This window comes from Glycine max, chromosome 13 (genome assembly GCF_000004515.6).
Source record: "Glycine max cultivar Williams 82 chromosome 13, Glycine_max_v4.0, whole genome shotgun sequence".
Lineage (NCBI taxonomy): Eukaryota > Viridiplantae > Streptophyta > Magnoliopsida > Fabales > Fabaceae > Glycine > Glycine max.
Window position 1 is genome coordinate 8564942 of NC_038249.2, and position 21738 is coordinate 8586679.

Here is a 21738-nt window from a genome sequence, read left to right on the forward strand (position 1 = left end):
GCATATCTAAGGTATCTTGCTACCTAAACATACATATATATATTTTGTGAGGTATCTTTTTGCTACATACATGCATATCTAAGGTATCTTGCTACCTAAACATACATATATATATTTTGTGAGGTAGTTGTTTGCTACCTAAATTACATACATGCATTTCTAAGGTATTTTTCACTACCTAAACACGCATACATATATTTTGTGAGGTATGACTACCTTCCGAGCTTGTGCTCATTTTATTTAAATTCTTAGGATCATGAGCAACTAGGTGTGTCCAATATGACTTGAGAAACAAAAGGTGATCAAATAGCAGACAGAAATTTAAAAGTTACTAGGTTGCCTCCTAGTAGCGCTTCTTTAACGTCTTGAGCTGGACGCCTAATGATTTGTCGGTCATGGACCTAGTACTTTGCTTACCTTTGGCTTTGGACTTGGTCGTCTATTGGTCGGCCATGTGTCATAGGCAACGCTCTAACCTTTTTGTGGATGAGCTGAGGTGAACTCTAAAGGTGGTGGCGGTGTGTCTATTGCCTGCTACCGGCCATCCCAATGCTGCTGTGGTGTTTTGCCCTGGGCCTGCCTGGGGGCGCAGTACTTTTTGATGAAAGCTCGATTAGTAGGGGGGGCCTGATGACCTTGCTGGGGGCGACAGGCACTCCCTATAACTGACAGAGACCCGTATTTAGAGCTGGCAACTCCAAGACCCCGTTGGCCTTCTTCGGGTCCACTAGGTGTCTTACGGGCACAATCCCTGCAAACAATAGATGACATCAGAAATCAGTTGGGGGAGGTGCATACTTACCTATGTCACGATGACATGAACTTGCTGGGGGGAACGGGCGCCCTGTAGGGCCGACAGAGACCCGTAACCAGAGCTGGAAACCCCAGGGCCTTGTTGGACTTCTTCTGGTCCACTGGGTGTCTTGCGGGCGTGATCCCTGCAAACAATAGATGGTATCAGAAATCAGTTGAACCATATGCATACTTACCCATGTCGGGACGACACAGACCAACTGATACTTTTGCAGGGGGAGATTGGCATTGCGGTCGCTGGGCAGAATGTTGCTAAGTAGCAATGTCATCTATATCTGTGTAAGAGTGGTCATGTTGGTGCGCATGATCCACACTCGTCTCTTTGCAGCGGCACGGGTGAAATCTTGCCCCGGTATGCATAGTAGTTGTGTGATAGCCTCCCTCTCTGGTTGTATTCGCACAGTTGGCCCTCCTCCAATATCAGGGGGTGGCCCAGGAACTCTTAAAAGGAAACTACTGGTCCCTTAACCGGGAGTGCAAGTCTCGGTTAAGCATTTAAGGACAAAGGACCTTAAATTCTCTTAAGGTGCAGATGTGGAGCACACTGAAAATGAGGACACGTAGCCCTCTAAAGGTAAGGGCGTGCAGCCCTCGCAAGGCAAGGATGTATAGTCCTCTGGAGGTGAGGGCGTGCAGCCCTCTGTTGGCGAGGACGTGTAGTCCTCTTCAAGGTGAGGGCGTGCAGCCCTCTGTTGGCGAGGACGTGTAGTCCTCTCAAGGTGAGGGCGTGTAGCCCTACGAAGGTGAGGACATGCAGTCCTCTGATGGCGAGGGCATGTAGCCCTCTGAAGGTGAGGACACGCAGTCCTCTGATGGCGAGGGCGTGTAGCCCTCTGAAGGTGAGGACATGTGGTCCTCTAAAGGTGAGGGCGTGTAGCCCTACGAAGGTGAGGACATGCAGTCCTCTGAAGGTGAGGACATGCAGTCCTCTGATGGCGAGGGCGTGTAGCCCTCTGAAGGTGAGGGCATGCAGTCCTCTGATGGCGAGGGCGTGTAGCCCTCTGAAGGTGAGGACATGCAGTCCTCTGAAAGTGAGGACACGCAGTCCTCTGAAGGTGAGGCCGTGCAGCCCTCTGTTGGCGAGGACGTGTAGTCCTCTAAAGACCAGGGTACTAGTACCCGAGGGTCCATCCTTATGAGAAAGCAAGAGATCGACTCATCGAGAGAGCCGGTCATCCCAAATTCAAAAGATTTGGACATTTAGATGTAGGGAATCTATGTAGTTAACATGATTTTGAGGATGCAAATGCATGCAACCTTTGTTGTGAAATTTGGGTAAATGCGGACTTTATATGAAACAATGCAATGTAATGGAAAGTTGTACAATGTTCATGACATTCTTTCCCTATTTTGTGATTTTGATTTTGATTTGATTTTTTTTGGAAAACACAGATTGACTGCCCTTTTGAAAAAGGTTATAATTCATGCAACCTCATCCTATCTTTTTGCAAATCTCTCCGGGAACTCCCTCAGAGTGTATGTTCTTTTTTATTTAGTCACTTGACCATTTTGGAGTGACGGCAATGGAGCCATTTGATGTTTAACCAATCCATCGAAATTCCAGGGTTTGTCCCCTATTTTATTATTATTTTTTTATTATTATTATTTTTTTAAAAAAAAAAAATCGATGGGTGAGAACTTTTGATTTGCCCCTGTGTTCACTTGAGGCTCATGCACGGTGCCCCTCATTGCCCGAGTGTAAGGCTTTGAGGTACCAATCGTTGTCTTTCATCATGACCTTGTAGGAGGGAACCTATTGGGGGAGAACTTCTAATCTGCCCCTAGGTTCACTTGAGGCTCATGCACGATGCCCCTCATTGCCCCAGTGTAGGGCTATGAGGTAACCATCGTTGTCTTGTTTTCACAACCTTGTAGCAAGGGAAAATGAAAGAAGCAATTGATTTTTGCAAAAAGAATTTTCCAAGGACGAGAAATAGTTGAAGGATTTTTTTTTTCAGTTGATGGATTAAGTCAAATGACTCCTATGTAGAAGCAAGATGTTTTGATGTTTTGATGATGCCGAAGGATCAAGTGCTTCTAAGTTTTATTCGAGACAAGAAATCAAGATATATGATCAATTTGATCTCTAGAATCTTAGGAAGAAGTTTCCAAATTGAAAAACAAAAGGTTTGACCAAACAATTCTATCATTTCAAATTGAGATTTGCTCTCTGGTAATCGATTACCAGCAGTTGAAAATGTTTTAATTCAAATTTTTAAAACCTGTAATCGTTTACACAAGTCTTGTAATCGATTACCAGCGGGGATTTTCGGAAAATAATTTCCAAGAGTCACATCTATTCAAATGGTTTATGAATGGGCATCAAAGGTGGCCTGGAAGCACAAATTTAAAGAGAGTTTTCATTGCCCACAAAGTTTATCCTCTCAAAAGATTAAGAGTTTTTCTGAACTGAACTGTCTTATCCTCTCAAAAAGATTCCTTGGTCAACCACTTGCATATTCAATAAGGAATTTTGATTGATCTTCATTGTACAATCTATCCCTTTTAAGAGAGATTTCTTCTTCTCTTCTTCTTACTTCTGAAAAGGGATTAAGAGACTGAGAGTCTCTTATTGTAGAGGATTCTTGAACACAAGGGAAGGGTTGTCCCTGTGTGGTTCAGACTTTGTAAAAGAAGTTTTACAAAGAGAGTGGAAAATCTCAAGTGGGTTTCTTGAGGACTGGACGTAGGCGCGGGAAGTGGCCGAACCAGTATAAATCAAGTTTCCATTCCTCTCTTCCTTTAAACTTCTTTTATTGCTATTTATCTTTTGCTTTAAAGAAGTTTATTTTGATTTGTCTTTTGAGTAATTCATGTTAAGGGTGCATTGTTAATCCAAAAAGAAAGAGTGATAGTTCAATTGGGGAATAGTCTTTGTATCTTAATTCAACCCCCCCCCCCCCCTTTCTTAAGATAACTGAGGCCATTTGTCCAACATCCTATTCTTGACAACTCGCTTCTCTAAGAAGACAAACTTTTCGGAATGATAAAATGAGGTCACATGAACGTCTATATTTTTACTTGAAAACACAGTCAATCAAATGCCCTCTCTTCTTTTTTTGTTTTTTTTTTTTTACTTTTACTTTACTCATCGTTTTACGACACCCCCACCAACGTGCAAGATGAGTAATCTCTGATTGAACGGTCTTGGAAGTCAACACTCAAGAGCACAGGTTGCTTGATCAAACAGACCAATGGCTTACACTCACATTCCGGTGGAAGTTGAATAAGCAAAGATGTGTTCGTGAGAGGATGTCCATTTTATCCATATCATTTAGCATTGTAACTGTGGTTTATGGCATAAACTTGAAAATCTTGATGAGTCATAACAACAGCTTCCAGAATTGCCCCATGTATGGTGTTGCTTGTCAATGTTAGGATTCAACAAGCGATTCTCCTCAAATTTCAGCCAGCCCGTATCAATTAGACTTCACACTTTATGCTTCGGGGTCATACAATGCTCAATGGAATGCCCCGGGGCTCCTCCATGATAAGCACACGTTGCGTTCGAGTCGTATCCTCAGAAAAATGGAGGTTGAGGAACCTTGGTTGGGGTTATGGCTACCATTGAATTATTGAGTGGATATGGGATCAAGTTTAGCATATGACAACGGAATTTGGGGTGAACCCTACAGGCTTTTTGCTGCAAAATTCCTTTTTGTTGGTGTTTTTTGGTTTGTGCTAAAGGTGGTCTTCGTCATTGGAAGTGCGGTAGACAGGCTTTGTGGTTGATTTAGGGATGGCCTTTGTGGATAACTGGGCGGTGGGTAAGGAGGAGGTTTGTTATTGGCTGAGTAATGACATTGTTGGATTGGTGGGAAACTTGGCCGTATAGGAATGGCAGTCACAGCATGGGTTTCTCCCTCATTCTCATCCTCTTCATTTGCCCCAGTTTTTATCAAAGCAGGATGACCAAATTTGCCTCTTTTCAGACCCACTTCGATCCTTTTGCTGGCGAAGACCAAATCTGTAAAACTTGAAGGTGTGTAACCCACCATTTTTCTCATAGTAGAACACCGGTCACGTGTCTACTATCATTGTGACAATCTCTTTCTCTGTTATTGGGGGTGCTACTTGAGTTGCCAAGTCTCTCCATCTTTGGGCGTATTCTTTGAAAGATTCGTGCCCCCTTTTTGCACACTTTTTGTAGTTGCATCCTATCCGGAGCCATATCAGAATTGTACTGACACTGCCTAACGAAGGCAACCATTAGGTCCTTCAAAGAATGGACTCAGGAAGGTTCCTAAGTTAGTATACTAGGTGACAGTTGTCCTAGTAAAACTTTCTTAGGAAAAATGTATCAGCAATTTCTCATTTTTTGCGTATGCCCCCATCTTCCGACAATACATCTTTAAATGGTTCTTGGAGCAAGTAGTCCCCTTGTACTTGTCAAAGTCCAGCACCTTGAACTTGGGAGGGTGATGATATTGGGTACTAGGAACAACTCTTCTAGGTTAGCAAAGGCATAATCTTTACCTCCTTCAATGGCCCTGAGCCTTTCCTCTTTCCCATTTCTGCCATAGCATGAGGGTTTTTAACCGCTGTGGAATGTGAGGGTTGTGGTTGTGGGTGACACTGAGGGCCCTCCAAAGTGTTTTGCAGGGGTACACCACCAACTGCTTGCCCTTCAGCGGCATATCCGAGGCAAGGCTCGAAGTCAGCTAGATCGTGGTGGGGAATTTCATGTGTCTCCTCCATGGGTCGAGAGACATGTGCATGATCAGATTGAGGTTGTTGGCTCTTAATGAGTATAGGAGTGGATTTATTGACATCCTCATTGGGAATGTACGCCACATTAGGTGGTGTATAGTTTGGGAGGCAAGCCATATGGCGGGAAGGCGTGCTTGTTTTGAATTTGCACATCATGGGGTCATCCGTACTTCCCAAATCTTTGCCTACCATATTTGGATGATTCATTTGCTTGAGGCCAGATGGGAGCATCGGGTTCACCTTAGCGACAACGCTAGTAGCGGCAACTATAACCGCATTTGGCTTCCATTATCTTCTTCATGCTCATTATGGCCTCTATCATTGTGGCCATTTGCTCTTTCATGGCCTCCATGTCGGCCTTCATCTTCTCTTGCACCTCCTCTGCTTCACCCACTACTCTAGCTCTAGCACGAGTTCGGTGAGGACGCCGTAAAGCATGTTTTTTTTTTTATAACAATGATTAAGTTCATTTTATTTTATTTTATTTTATTTTTCAAGGAAAGAATGCAATGAGCAATGCAACCAATGAAAAGCATGGATGTATGCGAATGATGTACAGTTGAAGTATTGCGAATTTTTACGCAGGATATGGGGTTGAATCAATTTAGATTTTCAACATGGTCCATGACATCTTTGTCAAGGTGAAACTGGAAGTAACAAGGACATCAACAATCCTAAATATGTTTGGCAGTAGACGAAGCAGTGATGTGACTCGATTCATCTTTTGCCCCAATTTTGCAAGACGGTTACTTCCATATTTCAACTTGACTTGATGAACCTTTTTATAAAAGCATGAGCTTGGTTCAACCCTATAATCCAAGGAATGGCAATTTGATCGCCAATACTTCAACAACATCTCATAGGGATGAATGACTCGGGCATACTTTAAGCTTATGCACGGAAAATGTAATTATGAAATTGAGATGCCCGAAGAAACACCATTTCCTAGTTAACCATGCATTAGGTACCATGTTCAATTATTTTGTTTTGTTGTTGTGTGTTTTTTTTTTTTAGAAATGGGTTTATGATCCCAACATGGTTGGCTCATGGTGCCTAACACATGCAACTAAGAATGTAGTGTGAAGTTTCACGCTTCCCCTTTTTTGTTTTTGTTTTGTAGAGGAAAACGCAAGGATGAGCAAACATGAAAACAAATGGTATGCAATTTTGCAGATCAAAAAGTTTGTTGAACGCATATGCATGATGATGCCATGACTCATGCAAAATGTGAGGCTGTAATATGATAACAGACAAATGCAGGAATGATATTATGAGGCCATGAAGAGATGTTTATGCGATGCATGATATGAATGCATTTACGGACACGAGAACCCGAAAAATTATCTCTTCTTACTTGCGCATTTGGGGGCGCAGTGCCCTATGTGTACAGTTAAGAAGGTGATATGGACCTTCTGGCTTCCCGTGACAAAGGACGAGACCAACATACAATGCATGCTAGAGATAAAATGCGGGAGTGACTTGATTCGCACTGATTTTTGGAGTAAAAACATGGGATAAACTCATTTTATTCAAAAAGTTATAACTAGTCAAGATCTGAGCGACAATACAAACTTCCTAGCGGTTTCTAATCATATGGTCCATTAAGTCTATCATATGCTGACAATAGCTGAGAAGTCTGTGGATCTCCTCGGGGGCGGAGTAGGTGTCCGCCATTGCTTTGGCCTTGGCTAGCAATCGGGGAAGTTCTTGACTCCTGTTCAAAGTAAGAGCAAATTGGTCCATCCACATTGTTGCCTCTTGGTTCAATGAATCAATTACCCTTTCCCTTGCTTCCCTTTCTGCTGATATCTTGGCGTACTCATCCTCTAGCCTTTGCTCGTGAGTCGCCGCTAGATTTAGCTTCTCTTTGCACTCATCGATGATGGCCCACATATTCCCTTCAGTCTCACTTTAACTATTGGGACAAATTTCTTTTCGACCTAAGGCAAGCCTTTAGCTCGTCCTTCCAGATCATGCCTTTGACCCGTGATGATTCCTTTCACCTCTTCGGAGTTTGAGCTCACTATTGCTGCCCTATAAAGCCCCTCAAAACTTGTTTTGGTCGTGTTCTTCTTTTCGGGCCTTCTTGGTTTCTCATTCCAAGGCTTCATCGGTGGCCATATTGACGTCCCTTAGTTCATCATACTCTCTTCAGACTTTGATGGCTATGGACTTGAACTTCTCTTTGACTACCCGGGCTCTTTCAAGCTTTGCCTTTAGGGCTTGTACCTTATCACTTTCTTCCGAAGCTTTAATCTCATCGTCTCTCACATTCTTTAGATTTGGGAGCCAATCCAATCCTTGTGTTCAGATTCTCAGCCACTTATGATAGCCGTCGATGATCCCATTACTGCTTCCCCTAAGCTCTCTGTCCTTTCTTCATGCCGCATCCCATGCCTTGCGAACTCCTTGGAGTACCCTCGCGTTGTGGTCACTGAAACCCCGTGCGATGAAAGGCGTGATGCTTTCGTCTGATGGCACTCCTCTCATGGGGTAGCCAAGCTGTCTTATGGCGAGGACGGGATTATAATTAATACAACCCCTTGTTCCCATCAAGGGAACATTTGGACATCCTTCGCATGAAGATAGAATCCTGATTCTTCCTTCCTTCTAGCGAGGGAACCAATTAACAGACGCCCCTCCATGCTAGCCAAGAGTTGGTCCCAATTCGCCTTTCCTTTTCTGATGCACGAGCGGTGACCTTGTAGCGGATAGACGGGCCTACCTTCTTGGAGAAAAAGGTGTGAAACCAGCCACACATAGAGAGCCGGTGTACAACAAACAATTCTTGCGCCGCTCTTTTCACATCTCTAGTCGAACGTGTCATGCATGGCCAAAATGGTGACGACCGGGCTTTCCTTGCCATGATGAAAGGCGGGGAAAGCGTCAATCGCTGCTAGGTCCACTAACCCTTCCATATTTGGAAAGAGGACACCTCTAAAGATCAAAAGTGCCAAGATGTCAATAAAAGAAGCCCATTCGCCTTGATTTTGCCAAGGCCTTTGCCCTTTCCTCCAAACACTTCCTTGGTACTCCGACTACTCCATTTCTGTTTTGCTTTACACGGTCCAACTCTTGTGCTGAGATTTTCACTACCTTGGCAACTCTTGTCGTGGAGGGATAGAACCCAGAGAAAAGATATGGCTTCCTTCCTCCCAGTGGGCATCCCAGGATTTCTTCAAACTCTTTCACAGTCGGCACTAGCTGGAAGTCCTCAAATGTGAAGCACCTTAGGGGCTGGTCATAATACTGGGAAAGGGATGCAATCGATTCCATGGAGACTTCTACCCTAGCTAGGTCCCAAATCTTACCATAGGCATTGCGGAAGGCTTGCCGTTGAAGTTGACCCATTATTGCCCCAACTCTCGTAAACTAGTGACCTCTAAGCTCTTAATTTTGACTTGATAGAACCTCTTTTTAAGCGAAGGCTTTTGACTTGATCCCATGTTTTACTAAAGTGAAAATAAAATCTAGTGCGAATCAAAACTCCGACATCTATCATGGGTGGAATGGATGAATGCATGAAGAAATGCATATGACACAGATGCAATTTACGAATACGGGAGCCCGAGAAATTGTTTCCTTCTTGGATACAACGTTTGGGCAGCATGACACCCAACGTATGTTTTTAAGAAGGCGGCACGGACCCTCCGTCGGTTTGCTAAAGTGAGGGGATCAAAGATGAAACCCATGCATGATGCATATGTGAAAGGCACAACACGGGGATGTACATAGTATGACAATATTCACTGAACATAAGCAAAAGGGTATATGATACTTATCCATGGCAGTTGTGAAAAATGGCACGCAGCGTATTCGCTCCGTGCCCCCCTATTTAAGGGACCTATAAGGGAGAGAACTAACTAGGCATTTAGTGATAACCCCCCAAGGTAGTCATATCTCTCTTGATGGTTTCTAGAGGTATTATCCTCTTCGAAGAACATATTGCAGCAGTAGGGACTACTAGCAACAATAAGTTTTCAAAGAGAAAAGCTCTAGATGAGGGTTCACTGTAATCAAGCAAGTCGGAGACCTAGCATGATCACAGATTCGCCTCCACTCCTTATGTTCCCATGAACCCGGGTATAGGGCCCTTTTTCACTCACAGTGTGTGCAAATAGTGTTGGTGTTTGTGTGCATCAAATGAATAAATATTTACTTCATGCATACATTTTAAAACGCACTGAAAGCAATAAAGAGTTTATATACACAAGAACATAATGAAGGGAAACCAACAAAGGGGTAAGTCACGGTAAAACATTGCACAAGATTAAATGGCCTAACTCTCTAAAAACAGTCCCCAGTGGAGTCGCCAACTGTCGCAACCTACCCTTCGGCGGGAGGGCGACGCATGACTCGCGGGATGCGTGTTCCACGAAAGGAATACGCGCGGAGTCGCCACCAACGTTTATTTGAGGAAAACGTCGGAAAAACCGGAAAAGACGCGATCTATGAACTTTTAAGTGAAAGGTTCGGGAGTTGTATTTACGCACGGGGAAGGTATTAGCACCCCACACGTCCGTCACAAGGGACGACAGCCTTTAATCGAATGTGCAAACATGACTTTGATTTTTATGTTCCCTTTTATGTCCTTATATCCTTTATACCCTTTTTATATTTTTCTCTTTTTGTGGTCGACAAGGGTGTTTCCCTTTGCTCCTACGTATTCCTCAATTTGCGATGAGGAAATCAGACCTACGTAGTTCTTTCTTATCAAGTGATTCTCTTTTTGCTTAAGAGGTGATCATTTTAAGGCGTTGGACCTTAAAAATGACCCATTTTACTTAGTAAGAAATTGAAATGACAAATTTCAAAAACCTATTTTTGCGGACGAGCTTGACTAGGCGAGTTGATTTTAGCCTTAGTTTCACCTTAGTTATTAGTCAATTCAATTAAGAATGAGAAATCCCAAAGAGGAAATGTCCGATTGATTTTCCGCTTTATTTTACTAAAAAGATGTTTTTTTTATTATTATATTATTTATTTTCTTCTCTTTTTGATTTCCAACGTGGTTACGACACGACCGAACGGTCGGAATTCATTTTAACCGAAGTTAACGGATAATACAATTCAAACGATCAGTGGAAATTTATTTTATTTTTAGTTTAAGCGAGAAATGACTTAAATAAAATGGCTTAAGCACGTCAAGAGGGGGTATAAAAAGTAAATGAAATGAGAATAAAAATGCACGAAACACAATGTGGACCACCACAGGTACATAGAATGAATCGAAAAGCTTGGTTCGAGGTACTTACCCGTTGAAGATCGAAGAACGATGAAGAACGAATGAAGAACATCGAAGAACGATCGAACCCTTTGCGAAATTCTTCACGGAAAACGTTACGGAAACGTTTCGGAAGCGCCTCAGCTTAGATTTTCTTCACGGAAACAATTTTTCCAAGCAAATTCGAAAGAGAGAGAAGTGCCTAAGGGGCTGAACCCTTTTCTTCTTTACTTCCTCCCCTATTTATAGCAAAATAGGGGAGATGGTTGCCGCCCAGCTCGCCCAGGCGAGCCAGGTTGCTTCCTCCAGAAGCAACAGCCTTCTGGAGGAACCTTCTAGAAGGCCCAAGTGGGCCAGACTGCTATTTACACCCCTATTTTTACTAAGTACACCCCCCTGCCCTTTTTTTGGTGATTCTTTTTTCGTAAAGTTACGGAAACTTACGAATTTCGTAACGATACTTGTTTTCTTTCCGTAATGTTACGAAACCTTGCGGATTACATAATCATCCCCTTTTTGACTTATGGAATGTTACGGAACCCCACTATTTATGCAACGATGCTTCCATTTGATTTCCGGGGTGTCACGGAACCTTACGGATTGTGCATCAATATTTTCTTTTGTTTTCCGGCATGTCCCGGAATTTCACAAATTGCCTAATGATGGGTGCCAAGCACCTTACAAGGACCAAACAAAGGTCGCCTGTCATCAAGCAAAGGTCCCCGGACGAAATTAGGGTATGACAGGGTCCTCATGTGGTAATCCTTGGAATAAGTTCCCCTGTATTAAATGAATCAAAGAATGAGGGTAGTTTATGTTGTGTGCTTGCACTTCAGGACGTGCAATGCTGGTAAAGAATTGCGGCACTGAACTGCTTGAATAGTCCTCAAGGGTCACTCTCTATTGGTGTTCATTCACCATAGAAATGGCCTCTGGCAAGTGGCCTGCAGATTCCCTTGATGATGGTGAATCAGATGATGACGAATAAGAAAAATGAGTTCCTTCCTCAAGAATCAATGCTATTGTCTTGTCTTGCAGTAATTTTCTTCTCCTCTCAGCTCTGTTCCTTCTCAATGTAGCTTCAATCTCCAAGTCCAAAGGAACTAAATTGCCTGTGGGAGATCTATGCATATAAAACACTAACAAAAACAGCGGTTATCCAGTTCAAAAGGAAAACAAATATGAATTGAAAGTAAATATTCACAATTTATCAAAGAATAAAAAAAAATAGACACTTAGGACTGAACTAATTTTCCAAATAGAAAGAAGTTCCCCGCCAACAGCGCCAACAACTTGTTCGGTCACGACAAGAGAAATGTGTTACTTGGTAAAGCTACTTCAGTGAATAGGCGTCTAGTATGAAAAGAGAAATGTGGATTATGCACAGGTATGTAAACTAACTATTAAAAGAAAAATCACGTGAATAATGATGCGTAAAGATAAGTAGACAACATGTTGGTCTTCCTAATAGGTGCCTGATGTTAAAAGGATATTCTCTACTTAACAATGCTCATGTGTTCTATGGTGTCTCCTAAAATGCTAAACCCCGATTCCTCATGATAGTTTAGCCTAATCTTGATCAGGCATCATTCGCAGATTCATCTTGTTGGACTAAACTCGACCAGAACCGCATTAAGACAAACATACAACAACTAGGTTACTGTACCCTGATCCCTCTTGATAATACGATAAACTAGCCCCATCCTATCAAGTTCTAAGAATTAGACCAGTTTCCACATTTGAATGATTGATCGAGGCCGTACCCGAATCAAATAAACATTAAAATGAAGCATGAACGTGATCAAGGCAAAAAGGGTTAAGAAATAGGAGAAAATAATGGCACATCAATGATCCTAAAAACATATGCATCTACGTGATCAAGGCAAAAACATGGTAGAATGAAGTTCTGATAGCACAGTGAACACACAAAACATCATTAAATAAATATACAAGTATTTACATCAAGTACCTACAAGGAATAACCAACAGAGGATTTAGCTTTCCATAACTGGGAAGCTTCCTTTACAACAAAGAGAAGAGAAAGATGAAGGATTGAAAAAATACAAGTGGTGGGGATGTCTCCTCCACCTCTAGAACCTCACAATCACTCACAAACTCATCTCAAGTTCTCAGGACGGCTTCCTCTTCAAGCTCGGTTCTCTGCAGGTCTTCACACAGCAAAATCTCTCGAACTCTCTGGATTCAAACCCTTCTCTCTCTAGAATCTCTCACATGCAGAATCTCCTCGAGAAAAATGGCCAAAATCCCTTTCAAAATCTGATTTCAAGTTTAAATAGGTGGTTTTGTTCGTGCTTGCGCGCTTAGCGCAACTATGAACCGCTTAGCACGCATCAATGGATTTCGGCTTAGTGCATGCTTTTCTCGCTCAACGAATGGACTGAAGCGGTGCGCTTAGCGGGATGACCCTTTGCTCAGCGACCATGCACAGCTTATCCTTCTTCCAGATTCTTCCTCGCGCTTAGCCGAGGAATGTTGCACTCAGCGGATGGCTCGCTAAGCCAGCAGATTGGCTTAGCGAGAGGGTGAAAATCAGCACTTCACAAACTTTCCTAATTAACCTGAAATTGAGAGAAAATGATTATTAAACACACAAAATGGAAGCACTAAGTATTTATTACCTATCTTTAACAAAAAGTAATTACAACACTACAAAATAACCATAAATTGGAGGAGTTTAATACAATTTACACTAGTTTTATACATAAAAGTTAGTCGTATTCATCGACTAACACATCATTAAAGTTATGGTTTATGCACCTCCACAACATAGCTTTGACTCTCTCCCACGTCTCACAGAGAGGTTTGTCAGATCCTTGGGAGAAAGTCACGATGGAAGATTTTGCACTGATGAATCTTGAAGGAGGAAAAAAACTCGCTATGAATTTTTCCTCCACCTCTTCCCAAGTGTTGAGGCTTTTATTTGGATGTGATTAGAGCCATGTTTTTCCCTTACCTGCTAATGAAAATGGAAAAGCTCTGACGTATATAGCTTCAGCATCTTTGTCAGAAGCTCCCATGGTACTGCATAGTTCCATGAAGCTAGACAAGTGCGTGTATGGATCCTCATGATCCATTCAAGCATAGGGATGCAAGCCAATTAGACTAAGCAATGATGACTTCAATTCCATGACCTTATTGTTGAAAGGAGGAATGTTTATGTTTTTGTAATGCTTTGGTCCTTGTTGATAAGCATAGTCACCAAGAGTCCTCATTGGTGGTCTATTTCAATCTCCTCCTCGATCAGCCATGTTATTTTCTACAAGTGGTTTATTAGTTGAAAGATAATCAGAAGAAGAAGACTCACCTGGTGTTTTAGTGGTTGCTTGTTTCATTTTCTTTCTATTCTACCTTTCAGTATTGGTAATTTCTAGATCAAATGGCAATTTATCTGCAAGAAATTTACCGAGCATAAAGGAATAAAGAACACACTACAACAACCAGTAAGCACCAAGGTTAGTGAAAATATAATAAGATGGAATTTATACAAAATAATATAAATACTTACAAAAGTTAGGAAAATATTCTATTTAACAGAAATTTTAAATCCGAAAGAACTAAGTGGGTGACTCAAGTCCCTGACAATGGTGCCAGAAACGTGTTAAGACTTTTGGAAGGCGTACCAATTGTCATTGTAGGTTTCACATTTATAAAAGAGTTCATCTCCGTAGGAACTTGAGTTTACTTAATTCATTAGGATAATGGCTATCACCTCAATAGTTATGTACAAATTTAATCGAATGTCATTGGTTTTGGTTTAACTAACTAAAGGCAACTTAAAGTAAAAGAATAGTAAAAATAACAAAATAACGTAAATAATGGAAATAATGAAATTAATGGAATTCAATACGTCAGAAATATGTAAATTACGAAAACAATAATAACGACTTAAATTAATGTAAGAAAATGTAGGATTGGATATCATCGTTCATACCATTAGTATCCTAATAAGATTAACATATATGAATCATTTTCTTAATATTATTGATGCACACATTATGCTATCCCAAGTTGATCCCTCGCACTTGGGACCTAAGAATATTTACTAAATATCAATCCCTCGCATATGCAGTAAATACCCCACCATTACAATTATATTCTCGTGCTTTTTGCAATCAAAACTTTATGCTATATTCCTAGCAAAGTAACATAAAGAGTAACATCATTCAATTCAAATTCTAATATTACTTTTCAGTCTCACTTAAAATCCAATTTGATGGCACTAGTGATCAAATAGAATCAAGCATTACGAATAGAATAAAATTACCAATAATGAGTAGAAAAGACTCATACATATATAATATCAAAAGGGATACATAAGGGTACAAAGATTACATCCAATTCTTCAGAGAAACTAATCGATCAATGCGTAGAGCACAAAACTAACAAGAGAAATGACGAACGAAGTGATCCACGGTCACAACTCTGCAGTGCCTCAACTCCACTTTTCATTTTCTCCTTCTTTTTCTTTTCCCTTTCTATGTTTTTCTCTCTTTCTGGTTCTGCTAGGATCTTTTTCCCTTCAACAATGCATGGCTATTTATAGAAAACAACCAAGAAGTGTAGGGAAATTCGCCCAGGCGAGCTGCAACTCGCCCTGACGATTTATGGCTTAATGTTGAAGTAAACTGCTCACCGAGGTGAGTTGTAGCTCACCTTGGCGCGTTGTTTACTTAGGATCTTTTTCCCTTTAGAAATATTTGTAAAATGACCATTTTACCCTTCTTTTTTGCTTTGTTTTTGGATCTAACAAATAACCATCAAAACCTACAAAATCATGGGTGAATCTTTTATATTTAAACAACAACATTAGTAAATGTACAATATATAAGCAACTAGATTTAAGGGTGGTTTATAAGAAAACTATTACAATCAAAAGATAAATGCTAACAATTTAGTCCCAAAAATAACTAAAATTTGGCACTTATCACATTCTCCTTGCTTCCTTTTTGAGGACTTGGCTTTCTTGTGAGCTCTGGAAGGATTGTTGGTCATTTTTCAGAAGGGGGCTCGAAGGTAGAAGAAAGGCTAGGGTTTAGAAGAGGTAATCTTGAGATAGTTGAAGGTGTGACTAAAATAGAGGTTTGTGTTTCCTTTTATAGAGGGAAAGTGACTATATGGTTGACTTGAATGAGTTGAAGTATGATGTGAATTATTCATGTGTGAATTTTTTAATGTGGATGTTGAATTATGAGATTTCAAATTTTACCTAAACCTATTTTAGTAAAATCATCATCCCGGATTTGTTAACCGTTGCATTGTCTTCCAATTTTGTCTGGAGGTTCCTAAGACCATTTTCCACATTCTGACCATTGGGATTTGAAATATAACATCTTGAGTATGAGATATGACTTTTTTACCGAAGCAGAAAAATTTGAGCTGGATCAGCTCGAACTCGCTTGGGCAAGTGTTGCAGGCTACAAATACGCCCAGCAGCGTAAAAGAGCCATTTTCTTCCTCCTTCTCTTCCCCTGAACCATCCCCCAACACCCCCAAGCTTCTTCTCCACCTCCACTGACCACCAGTGACCGCCACGAGCCGTCATTGCTTGCCGTCGGATCACCGCACGGAGAAGGACAGTTTAATTGGAGCGAAATCTTCAAAACTCAACTCGAGGATTCGGTAGAGAATGAAGCCTCCAATCCTTTCTTCGCGGTTTCTTCGAGGTAACTGTGATTCTAAGCCTTTTCCTTGTTAGTTTGAGTCTATCTTTGCATCTCTTCTAACTTGGGAACCATTATTGGATGTTTTTTTACACTTCCTTTGAAAAACCCATGAAAATGAGACATTGTAAAAGTTATCTTTTTATAACATTGATGTTATTTTTGTGACCTTCACTAAACCCTGGTCACATTGGCGTGATCGGAATTTTAAAATGATATTTCCTTTTAGTAGAATCCAAAACACCCCTCAGGCCTTTATGTTTTGATGGGGGTACTTGACTTCGAATATGGTTATTAACCTTGTTTTTGAAACCTATACTAAATTTCCTTCAATTTGGTATATAGAACCTTGCATTTGGACTGACGAGCGTGAACAAGAGAGTCCTCTGAGTGACGCAAAGAGGAACTAAAGGAGAGCTCACGATAGGTGAGGGGAGTTTATTGTCATTTACAACTTTTAATACCATAGTTGGGGGTCAGGGAACCTAACTATGGGGACGTATGCTTGTCCCTGTTGCATGCTGGTTTTCAAGAAAAAAATGTTTATGACTAATGGGATGTGATATATCTATTTTTGATGAATAACATTATTGTTTATATTAGACTTGTGTTGTCTGAAGACCTGGGGAGTGTGAATCTCAGGCATGAACTATATATGTATATGCAGAGTGTGACTTACTGATGATATTTCTGTTGATGACATTAATTGATATAAGGTGACGTTGATGTTTATGATAATATTGATATGAGATGATGTTGTTGATGATGATAAAGTCAATATGAGTTAATGTTGTTATTGGTGATTATGTTAATATGAGATGATGTTGTTGTTGTCGATAATGTCATTGAGATGAGATGATGTTGATGTTGAGAATGATATTGAGATGAAATGTTGATGATGCTGAAAATGCATTGTGATGTTGTTATGTTGTGTATGTACCTTGGGGGTGCAGTGACCTTGTTGGATATCCCTGGTAGGGGAAATAGAGTGGTTAAAGAGTTTTAAGCATCAATGGAGAGGGATGGCTTAGAATCTCTAATTATCCATGGTCAGTGCATTGATGGTGCCCGTGTTTCATACATTGTATGTTGTGTATGTACATGGGGGGTGCAGTGACCTTGTTGGATATCCCTGGTGGGGGAAATAGAGTGGTTAAAGAGTTTTAAGCATCTATGGAAGGGGATGGCTTAGAATCTTTAATTATCCATGGTCAGTGCATTGATGTTGCCCATGTTTCATACTTCATATGACATGGAAATAGTATAAACTTTGTCAGTAAGTACTTGTAGTTTCTCATAAGGAGGAATACTTGTACTTGGGGGCATGTCACTCGGTTTGGAACTCCCTCAAGACTCAGGCTGATCACCGTGGAGGGGGGGGGAGTTGCCTGTGCACAATAGGATGACCTCGACACTTACTGCCTAGTTTTCCTAAGTGAGAGTGTCGTGTGGACACGCTTAGGCTATTTCTTTAGGGATGGTACCACATTGCATTTGAGAGTTGAGGTCAGGTGCATGCATCATACTGAGCATGATTGATTGGAGCTATGGACTGATGACGACTATTTGTTGAGTGTATGTTGGACTAGTGAATGTTTGTGTAAGCTTATGAAATTTTTTAATATTTTCTTACTAATTGTAGTTATTTGATTTTTGTGTTAATTTCTTTTATAATAAACTCACCCCTAGCAATTTTTGTACCGTGTGGTTGGTACCTATGATGATTGCGAACCTTGGTTTGTGGGAGCAGAATGACGTTGGGATTATTTTGAGGAGCCGCCAAGCTAACGTGATGACGTTGGGATTATTTTGGGAGAGAGTTGTGTTTTGTTAATCAACTCCTCCATAGCTGGTTCCATAATTCTTTTTGTTGAATTGAAGATGTAAATCACAAATTTAATTATATGTATGAATAAATTTACTTTCCATTATGTGAATGATGTGTATTGAGTTACTATTCCTATATATATAAAAACGTATTCACTTAAGTAATGTTGCATTGTTTTGTGAATGTATATCGAGAAAAAAATTACTTTCATTTTTCATAAGCAGATTAACGGAGTTTTCATTTAAAAATTGAAATTTCTTGCGGTTTAGAGTGGTGATATCGTAGCAATGAGGCGGGTCGTTACACATGTAATCGATTAAAATAGAAACTTTTACACATAAACTCCACAAACATGAAAATGATAATCGATTAAAACATAGGGTAATTGATTAAAATAAAAACTTTTCAAAGCAGACAACACGTATCAAGCAATGGTAATCGATTAAAATAAAAAAATTTCAAAACAGACAACACGTATCAAGCAATGGTAATCGATTAAATCATGGCGTAAGTGATTAAAACAGAAAGTGTTCAAAACTTATTAGCTAAAAATCATACAATAATCGATTAAAATGAAGAGTAATCGATTAAAATAGCAAGAAATCATGAAATAAATAAGAAAGACATGTGATCTTCAAACAAACTAAGTATGCACATGAACCACTAAGCTGAAACAGAAACCAAAGAAAAATAATGATATGAATGACAATGCCAATCACACACTTATGCAAACAAGATGTTCTTCTATGCTAGATGCATCCAATATGCCTATTTCATTTCTAATGTAAAAGAACCTATCTCTAGCAAGAGGTTTAATGAAAATGTCATCTAATTGATGCTCACTATCAATGAACTCATCGCAGCAGTCACCTTTAGACACATGATCTCTTATAAAATGATGCCTTATTTCTATGTGCTTAGTCCTCGAATGCATGACAGGGTTATTGGTTAGATTAATAGCACTTGTGTTACACATTTCAAAGCAATGTGATCAAGATATACTCCAAAGTCTTCAAGTTGTTGCTTCATCCAAAGACTTTGAGCACAATAATTTTCTGCAACTATGTATTCAGCCTCAACATTTTAAAGTGCGACACAAGCTTGCTTTTTGAAATTCCAAGACACTAGAGAGCTTCCAAGTATATGACATGTCCCACTTGTACTTTTCCTATCTAATTTGCATCCTGAAAAATCAAAATCTAAAAAACCTGTTAAGTTTAAGGAGGTACCTTTGGGATACCACAAATTTACATTGGTTGTACCCTTAAGATACTTAATGATCCTTTTAACAGTAGTTAAGTGAGATTCCTTTGGATCGAACTGGTATCTTGCACATAAGATAATGCTTATAGCATGATATCCGATATACATGCAATTAAGTAGAGAAGTGATCTGATCATACCTCTATATCTTGATTCACCCACTGTTTTACCTTTCTCATCCAAGTCAAGGTAGGTTGATGTAGCTATAGGAGTAGATGTTTTTTTGCATTTTTCTATACCGAATTCCTTTATCAGCTCTATGCAATATTTGGTTTGATTGAGGAAGGTTCCATGTTTCAATTGTTTGACTTGGATTCCTAGAAAGAAATTTAATTCTCCCATCATAGACATCTCAAATTCTTTCTGCATACAACATGAAAAATCCTTGCACAAGGTTTTATTAGTAGAGCCAAATATAATATCATTAATGATGTAAGCTCCATTGGAGCTTGTAGGCCTAGGATCTTCTTCATCAATGGATTCCTTTGCTTCTTGTAAGATAAATGGCAGCGGAATGGAGAAGGAAGAGAGAGAGAGAGGAGACGCCACTTCAAGGAGAAGATGAGTCTAGAAGAAGCTCACCACCATAGGAGGCCATGGATAAGAGCTTGGAGGAAGAAGGCAATGAATGAAGGGAAAGGAAGAGAAGAGCACGAAATTTTGTGCTCTAAAAGAGCTTTGAAATCTGAAGTTTAATATTCAAATGATCAAAGTTAAAAAAAATGCACACACAAGGCTTCTATTTATAGCCTAAGTGTCACAAAATTGGAGGGAAATTTGAATTTCTATTCAAATTTCACTTGAATTTGTGGAGCCAAACTTTGGAGCCAAAATTTCACTAATTATGATTAGTGAATTTTAGCTATGGTTCAGCCCACTAATTCAAGATCAAGTCCAAGATTCTCCACTAAGTATGCTTAGGTGGCATGAGGCATGTAAAGCATGAAGCACAAGCACAAAGTGTGACTATATGATGTGGCAATGGGGTGTAGCAAGCAAATGCTCACCTCCCCCTCTAAAATTTAATTGCATTGGGCTTCTCCCAATTCAATTAAATTTATTTTCAAACACACACATCAAATATTCACTTAATGCATGTGAAATTACAAAACTAGCCCTAGTACAAAAACTAGTCTAGGTGCCCTAAAATACAAGGCTGAAAAATCCTACATTTCTAGGGTACCTTACCTACATTATGGAGCCCTAAATACAAGGCCCAAAAATAATGAAACCTTAATCTAATATGTACTAAGATAAGTGGGCTCATACTTAGCCCATGCACTCGAAATCTACCCTAAGGCTCATGAGAACCCTAGGGCCTTCTCTTGCATCTCTGGCCCAATCTTCTTGGAATCTTCTATCCAATGCCCTTGCGGGGTAGGATTGCATCATTCCCTCCCCCTTGAAAAGGATTTGACCTCAAATCCCGAGGTTCTAGAAACTCTGGGCTTTTTTCCTTAACACCTGTAAAAAGAATAAAAGCATATATATTAGTGGTGTTTGGTATATTGAAGTAAGGTAAGGTTTGAAAACCCATTTCCTGGGCATCTTCCCATGAAGGAACATGGTTCCTCTCCAACTCAATGAGTGGTGCTACAAGTATAGAAAAAATATGGGACAAACCTTTTGTAAAAGTTTGTTAAGTTATGGAAGTCCCAAATTTTTCTTATACTTGGTGGAGTGGGCCACCCAGGAATGACCTTTATTCTTTTAGGGTTCATGGGAACCCCTTGATCACTATTTAAATAATTAAGAAAAGTAATGCAATAAAGCATACCTTTTTATGTATTTTCATGTTGATTATTCCTACCAAAAAGTATGACAAACCTAAGGTGTCCCATATGAGTACCTAAGTTTGTATTGAAACTAAAAATAAGAACAAACCTACCTAATGGGTCCATATGTACACACACCATGAAGATGTTAGGTGCCCGAGTGATTTTACAAAAGAGGGTTGCACCACTCAAAACATTCATCATATCACCTATTTTAGGGACTTGGTGCCTAATAATACCTATTTTGGGCACCAACAAAGCACAAGGATTTAAGCTCTTGCGAACCAAACCCTCATCCAACAACTTCTTTACTTGAGGAATAAACTCAAGCCCAAGAGGTGTGGCAATGCTAGCAAGTGTCTTTTTACAAAAGAGAAAATGTGGAGGTTGTCTAAGAGGGAAAGTCTCTTTAATGTTTGTCTTTATTGTAAAATGAGTTTCCTTC